Genomic DNA, 8,062 nt, shown 5'->3' on the forward strand with positions numbered 1-8,062 from the left:
CCTATTTTACTCTATCATGCTCAGACCACATTTGTAGAATTGCTTTCATTTTTGGAGCAACATATTTTAGTAATAACATTGATCAAATGGAGAGCATACAGAAGCAAAAGTCCATGGAAAAGGTCTGACTTCATGTGTATCAATTAAAAGAAGAACAGTTATTTATCCTAGAGAAAATAAAACTTAGAAGGAACACGATAGACATCTTTAATCTTCCAAAGAGCCATCACCCAGAAGATGTATGTGATTTGTTCTTGGACCCAGAGAGTAGAACTAGGAGTGATGCTCAGAAATTACAAGAAGACTATTTTAGGCTTAATACAAAGAAAACCTCCCTGACAATTCAACTACATAAAGATGAAATGAGATACCTTGTGAGGTAGTAGATTCCCCCTCAATGGATTCATTCAGATAAGCATTAGATGACCATATATGAGACAGGTAGTAGAGGACATTCTTTTTTAGGTATGGGTTGGGCTAGAGGACCACTGAGGGCCCTTTCAGCTATTCAAAGCTGTTGTCTGACATCTAGAGTGTCTGTCAGATTATTGAAGGAAGAGTCACATAAGAACTAAGTGTCTGTATATAAGTCAGACTAATTAGGGCAAAGGTCAAAACAATATTAAATTAGAACTAAAAATTAGAACAATTCCAATTGCTTGAACTGTATTTATCTAATTGTGTGTGTATACACACAGACAGACTGACTGAAAGACAAATAGATGGATAGAGAGAGAGAAAGAGAGAGAGATAAAGATCTTGAGATTGATTTTCATAACATTGTAACAACAAGCACCCTAGCATACCCAGAATGACTGCTAGCACAGGTTCTTTGATCTGCTTTTGTAAAGGAAAGAAACTTTAAAGGGGTCAACCATCTTACTTTATTTACATACATATATACATACATAAACATAATTCACTTAGTTCAGGAGTCAATGCACACACACACACACACACACACACACACACACACACACACACACATACACACACACACACACACACACACACACACACACACACACACACACACACCCCCTTCTTCACAGTTAGAGGTCATCACAATCCTCTGGACCCACAACCTAATTACAAAGTAACTAAAGGTGTGATCCTCCTCAGGAAATGACCGTCCCCTAATTAAGCTTCTCTTGGGGCCTTCTATAGGAGGCCTATTAATGGGCGGGGAAGAACTTCAACTCCCATTGACATTAAAAACATCTTGAGAAAGTTTAGGTGATATAAAATAGATTCCAGAAGGAATAAGTAAGAATTGCCCAGAAACTGTCCCCACAAGCAAATACTTAATCTCTTTGCCAAACATCTAATGATGACATCCAAGAGCAGTACTGGTGTAGAATATAAAAACTCTTTGGTAAAACACATTAGGAGGAAGAAAAGCAATAGCAGTACTTTACGTCTGGAGGAAGATTGACACGAAGCTGAATTGAGTCACATTAGCCCCAAAGACTGGATAACTAGGTGGTGCAGTCGATAGAGTGCCAGACCTGGAGTCAGGAAAACTTGTCTTCCTGAGCTCAAACCTGGTCTCAGACACTTACTAGCTGTGAGATCCTGGGCAAGTCACTTAACCCTGTTTGCCTAAATTCTCTCATCTGTAAAATGAGCTGGAGAAGGAAATGGCAAATCATCACAGCATTTTGCCAAGAAAACCCCAAACAGTGTCACAAAGAGTCAGACACAACTGAATAACCACAACAAAAACCCCAAAGAATTTACAGATGGTACTGGCAGGACAGCAAATAGACATGAAACAGAGAAAATTTGCCAGTCTTTCTGTTCCAATCTGTTTTTCTCATCAGCAATAAAGGAACTATCATACTGGAACCACAGCACCTCAGACCTTGTTGTATTATATAAAAATGTGAAAATGGCATTTTAAACAATAAAGTGGAGAATAGTAGATACGTTTGCTGGAGGCAACAACATTTTTAATACTCTAAGGAAATATTTTACAAGATGTCCATGGAGGAAAAGATACCAAAACAATGGAAAGATAATAGACAATATTAATATTCTAAAAAGGTAATCAAGAGAACATCTGTAAAAATTATTCCTATCCTTTCTCATTTTAATAAAAACTTTATGAAAATGAGATACATGTGTATCAATGGTAGCCTCAAGGAAAACATGGGAGAACAAATGTCTCCCTGCAACAGTGGGAACAATTCATCAAAAGATCTTTCTTACTCACTATTTGTTGGCTAGAAACAAATATTCAATTCATTAGGATAAAATACATTCTTAAAGGCTATCTCCAGCAAGTCATGTTTCCTTCATATGTTTATTGTACATTGTTTAAAACCATTCAATAAAAGTAATTACAGAAATGGGTTTTCAATGATTGTCAGATATTATCATCAAGGTGGCATAAAGAAGGTGTGTATGCTCCTGCAGGGAGTTCAGCCTTGTTTTGGGGTTTGTCCTGCTAAAGACCCCAATGGAATAAGGATTCCTTCCAGATGGTGAAGTTGTAGAAATGCTCCCTTTTGTGGGTGCTATGGTGCTGATGGAATCAAGTCTCAGAATGTTACAAGGGTTCCTCAATGATGCACATGATGATTTAAAAAAAAAAAAAGACTGGACAAACAATCCATATAGGAAAAAATAAATGTAGGGGGACAAAGTCCCTTGTCTAGAGCAGGGACTAGCAAACTATGAAAGCAGAATCAGATCCAGTTAGCCTTAAACAATGTCCCATCCCCACTCTCACCTGAGGATTTTTCACTAAAGAAAAAAAGTAATAATTTTTTTACATTTAAAAAATAATAAACATTATTTTAAAACATAAAAACCATCCTTTGCTCCAGAGCCATACAAAAATTAACAGAATTTGAATTTTGCCAATTAACCATCATTCTCCAACCCCTGGTCTACAATATAACATGATTTGATGGGCAATACATTAAGTTAGTAATATAATTTAGACAAGTATTGCAGATGGGTGATGGTTTAGGTTCAGACTTTCATAGAAATAAGCTAATGAGCTAGGTTGCATTTGGGGAATTTTATAGTGCTTGAAGGGCTCTTTGAGTGCTTCCTAATCATAAGATTGATCTTTTTTAACACAAATGTTCTCTTGGTAATGCTATATGGTTTTGAATCTTGAAATACCACATCCTCTAAAGAAATTAAAACTATCTATAGTCATATGAAAAAATGGCCTAAATCACTATTGATTACAGAAATGAATTTTTAAAACTCTGAGGCACCACTTCACAACTATCAGATTTGCTCGTATGACAGAAAAAGAAAATGATAAATGTTGGAAAAGATGTAGGAAAATTGGGACACTGTTGCATTGTTGGCAGAGTTGTGAACTGATCCAACAATTCTGGAGAGCAATATAGAACTATGTCCAAAGGGCTATAAAAATGTGCATACTGCGCAAATCTGGGAGCAGCGGTCTCACATCTAACTCACAGCTTTTGCAGTCTGACCAGTAACCTTGATATCCCCCAAAATGGCATCTACTGTTAAGGATCAGCTGATTTTGAATGTCCTAAAGGAAGAACAGGTTCCCCAGAACAAGATCACTGTTGTTGGGGTTGGTGCAGTTGGCATGGCATGTGCCATCAGTATCTTAACAAAGGATTTGGCTGATGAACTTGCCTTAGTTGATGTAACAGAAGACAAACTGAAGGGAGGCATGATGGATCTCCAAAATGGCAGACTTTTCCTCAAAATGCCAAAGACTGTTTCCGGCAAAGACTATAGTGTAACTGCAAACTCAAAACTGTTACTACTGGGGCATGTCAACAGGAGGGAGAAAGTCGTCTTAATTTGGTCCAGCATAATGTGAATATCTTTAAATTCATCATTCCCAATATTGTTAAATACAGCCCTAATTGCAAGCTGCTTATTGTTTCCAATCCAGTGGATATTTTGATATATGTGGCCTAGAAGCTAAGTGGCTTTCCTAAAAACTGTGTCATTGGAAGTGGTTGCAGTCTGGATTCTGCCTGTTTCCATTACCTAATGGGGGAGAGACTTGGTGTCCATTTTTCAAGTTGTCATGGATGGGCCCTTGGGGAACATAGACTCCAGAGTTCTTGTGTGGAGTGGTGTGAATCTTGCCAGTGTGTCTCTGAAGAATGTTAATCCTCAAATAGGAACTGATTCTGATTCAGAGAATTGTAAAGATGTTCATAAACAAGTGGTTGAAAGTGCTTATGAGGGGCGGAGCTGAGATGGTGGAGTAGAAACAGGACCTCCCTGCAGCTCCTGCTTCCACCTTCCCCAATCTATGTAAAAAGGGGATTCTAAACAAACTTTGGAGCTTCAGAACCCACAAAATGACACAAAGAAGCTAACCTCCTGCTGAGGAAAGCCTGGAAGGCTGGCAGGAATCGGCCAGCGCAGTGCTCTGGCAGCAGAGCCCAGACCCATGCTGAGGCTTTAGCCTCAGGGCGGCCACCAGCCAGCCTGAGGGACTCCAGATCAGCAGCAGCTGTGGCCATTTTCAGATTTATCAACAAACAGATGCGAAGGACAAAGTGAGAGGTCAGTGCGGTCTAGACTTTGGGACCCTGGAACTGGGAGTGCATAGGCTTTTGCCCCCAGGGCGAGAAGCCGCTGAGGCACCAGCACAGCCAGCCAGCACCATGTGGCAGCTTCAGCTCCTGGCCTGCAGAGTGTAGGGGAACCAAGCACCAGTCTGAGGGGTAATTGTTCTTGCTTTAACCTGCTTGGATCTGGATTGCAGGCTAAGGTGGAGGTCCTGGGGTGTATGTCCAGCTTGCCAGAGCATGTGAAGACTTAAGAGAGTTATTCTTCATCTAATACCTCCGGCAGCTGAGAAAACCCCAGCATTTGGGAAGAAAGCTCCTCTGTCTGGTGGAAGAGTCCTACTGTGGCAAAAAGCCCAGGGGTCAATTGACTGAGGAGCAACATGACCAGGCAAAGGAAACAAAGCAGACAGAAGATTCCAACATTACACTCCTATTTTGGGGACAAAAAGGAGCACAACATGGAATAGGAGGAAGACAGTTAAGTCAGAACTCCTGCACCAAAAGCTTCAAAGGAAAATACGAGCTGGTTATAGGCCATAGAGGACCTTAAGAAGCAGATAAGAGAAGTGAAGGAAAAACTGGGAAGAGAAATGAGAACAATGCAAGAAAATTATGAAATGAGAGTCAACAGCCTGACTGAGGAAAATCACACTTTAAAAAACAGACTTACTCAAATGGCAATAGAGGCTCAAAAAGGCAATGAGGAGAAGAATGCCTTAAAAAGCCAAATGTGCCAGATGGAAAAAGAATCTCAAAAGCTCAATGAGGAGAATCATTGCTTCAGAATTAGACTGGGGCAAATGGAAGCTAATGACCTTATGAGAAATCAAGATTCTGTTAAAGAGATCCAAACAAATGAAAGAATAGATGGCAATGTGAAATATCTCATGGGAAAAACCCCTGACCTGGAAAATAGATCCAGGGGAGATAATTTAAAAATTATTGGACTACCTGAAAGCCATGATCAAAGTAAGAAATCATCCTCCAGGAAGTTCTCAAAGAAAACTGCCCTGATGTTTTAGAACCAGAGGGCAAAATCAAGGTTGAAAGAATCCACTGATCACCTCCTGAAAAAAATCCCAAAAAGAAAACTCCTAGGAATATTATAGCCAGGTTCCGGAATTCCCAGATCAAGGAGAGAATATTACAAACAGCCAGGAAGAAACAATTTGAATATTGTGGAAATGCAATCAGGATAACCCAGGATCTGGCAGCTCCTACAATGAGGGATCAAGGGGCTTGGAATATAATATTCCAGAGGTCAAAGGAGCTGGGATTAAAACCAAGAGTCACCTACCCAGCAAAACTGAGTATCATGTTTCAGGGGAAAATATGATCATTCAGTGGAATAGAGGACTTTCAAGCATTCTTGCTGAAAAAACCAGAGTTGAACAGAAAATTTGACATTCAGATACAAGAAGCAAGAGAAGCATGAGAAGGTAAACAGGGAAAAGAAATCATAAGAAACTATTAAAAATCAAATCAAAGTTGAACTATTAACATTCCTACATGGAAAAACAATAATTGTAACTTATGAAACTTTTCTCAGTAGCTGAAGGGAATAGAAATGTGTATATATATATATATATATATATATATATATATATATATATATATAATGTGTGAGAGGGTATATGGGAATATGAATACATATGTGAATGTGTGTATATATGTTTACAGGTATACATAGATAGAGGGCACAGGACCAATTTAACAGGAAGGGATGATACTTAAAAGGTGAAATTAAGAGGTGAGAGAAGAATATAATGAGAGGAGATGGGGAGAGACAGAATGGGGTAAATTATCTCGTACAGAAGAGGCAAGGGGAAATGGTTACAATGGAGGGGAAGAATAGGAAGGCAAAAGGGAATGGGTCAACCTTATTCCCACTGAATTTGGCTTGTGGAAGGAATGAAATGCACACTAAATAGGGTATCTCACCCTACAGGAGAGTAGGGGGGAAGGGGATGAGAGGGGGGATGATGGAAAGGAGGACAGGCTAGGGGGGAGGGAAGTTGGAAGCACCTAGTTTTGAAAGGGGACAGGATCAAAGTAGAGAACAGAACAAGTGGGAGGTGGGATAGGAGGGAGGGAAATATAGTCAGTCTTTTACAATATATCTACTATGTTAATGTTTTGCATTAGCCACACATGTACAACCTATACTTAACTGCTTATCTTCCCAGTATGGGTAGGTGACAAGGGAAAAAGGGAATGAATCTGGAATTCAAAGTTTTAAAATCAAATATTCAAATATGTATGTATGTATATACATATGTGTATATACATATATATATACACACATACATATATACTATTATCAATACTATTTTACATGTTATTGGGAAATAAGATATACAGGCACTTGGGCATACAGATCCACCGGAAAAGTCGAAAGGGGTATGGGAGAAAATATGGGAGAGAGCAGATTGGAGGAGGGGATATCCTGTGGGACTGCTATTTGGGGGTGGATGGGTAGGAGAAAAACGGGGAGAAAATTTGAACTCAAAATCTGGCAGAAATGAATGATGGAAATCAGAAGTTAATAAAACATTTGAAAAAAAAAAAAGAAAGACAGTGCTTATGAGGTGATCAAGCTGAAGGGCTACACTTCTTGGGCCATCGGTTTGTCTGTGGCAGATCTGGCAGAAAGCATTATGAAGAATCTTAGGAGTGTGCATCCAGTTTCCACCATGATTAAGGGCCTATATGGGATTAATGAGGATGTCTTCCTTAGTGTCCCATGTATCTTGGGGCAGAATGGCATTTCATGTGTGGTGAAGGTAAACCTGAATCCAGAGGAGGAGAGCCATTTAAACAAGAATGCAGATACTCTTTGGGGAATCCAGAAGGAGCTGCAATTTTAAAACCTTTTAATGTGCTTCCATCAAGAGAACATGACAGTGATTAAGGGGTTATGTATGATGTGTTTTCACATAGGTCAAATCCTTCCTCTGATTAGGGATTGAACACTAGAAATATAAAACCTGTGAACACACTCTATTCTCTTTATAAAGTTAGAAATGGGGAATTGTACAGTGTGACTATTTGTTTAAACCCTGTTGTTTGCATATGATGCTGGATATGACTTGTATAGTCTCAGAAGTTGGTGTGAAGCAGACAGTGCCCCACAGATATACCTACCTTGTATGTAGGTGCTACAGGTTCCCGTAGGTCCAGAAGACAACACTCCTAGCAACAAGACACCATACAGGAATAATTCTTTATTGATGCATTGACTACCTTTGTGCTCCCCTCCTTTAGGGCTCTACAGCATGGTCCCATGTATCACATTTCTGATCAATAGTTGTAAATTTCCATATTATATAAAAAGATCTGTATATGTACAACAATGCAACCAATTCTTTAAGTGTCATACTAACCCTAAATACTGAATAAACAACAAATAACTGATTTTTGAAAATGTGCATACCCTTTGATCCAGCAATACCACTGGTAGGTATGTGTCCCAAAGAGATAATAAAAAGAGAAAAAGATCTACATGACCATAAATATTTATAGCAGTTTTT

The 8,062-nt window shown here is 39.1% G+C and overlaps 1 pseudogene; it reads left to right on the forward strand.

Moving 5' to 3' along the window:
* The first annotated feature begins 3,412 nt into the window (after window positions 1–3,412).
* On the forward strand, window positions 3,413–7,439 carry LOC138154699 (L-lactate dehydrogenase A chain-like; annotated as a pseudogene).
* The last annotated feature ends 623 nt before the right edge of the window (window positions 7,440–8,062 follow it).

The sequence above is a fragment of the Petaurus breviceps genome, unplaced genomic scaffold (assembly GCF_028583685.1).
Source record: "Petaurus breviceps papuanus isolate PSGF00001 unplaced genomic scaffold, PetGlider_PUasm1.0 91133, whole genome shotgun sequence".
Lineage (NCBI taxonomy): Eukaryota > Metazoa > Chordata > Mammalia > Diprotodontia > Petauridae > Petaurus > Petaurus breviceps.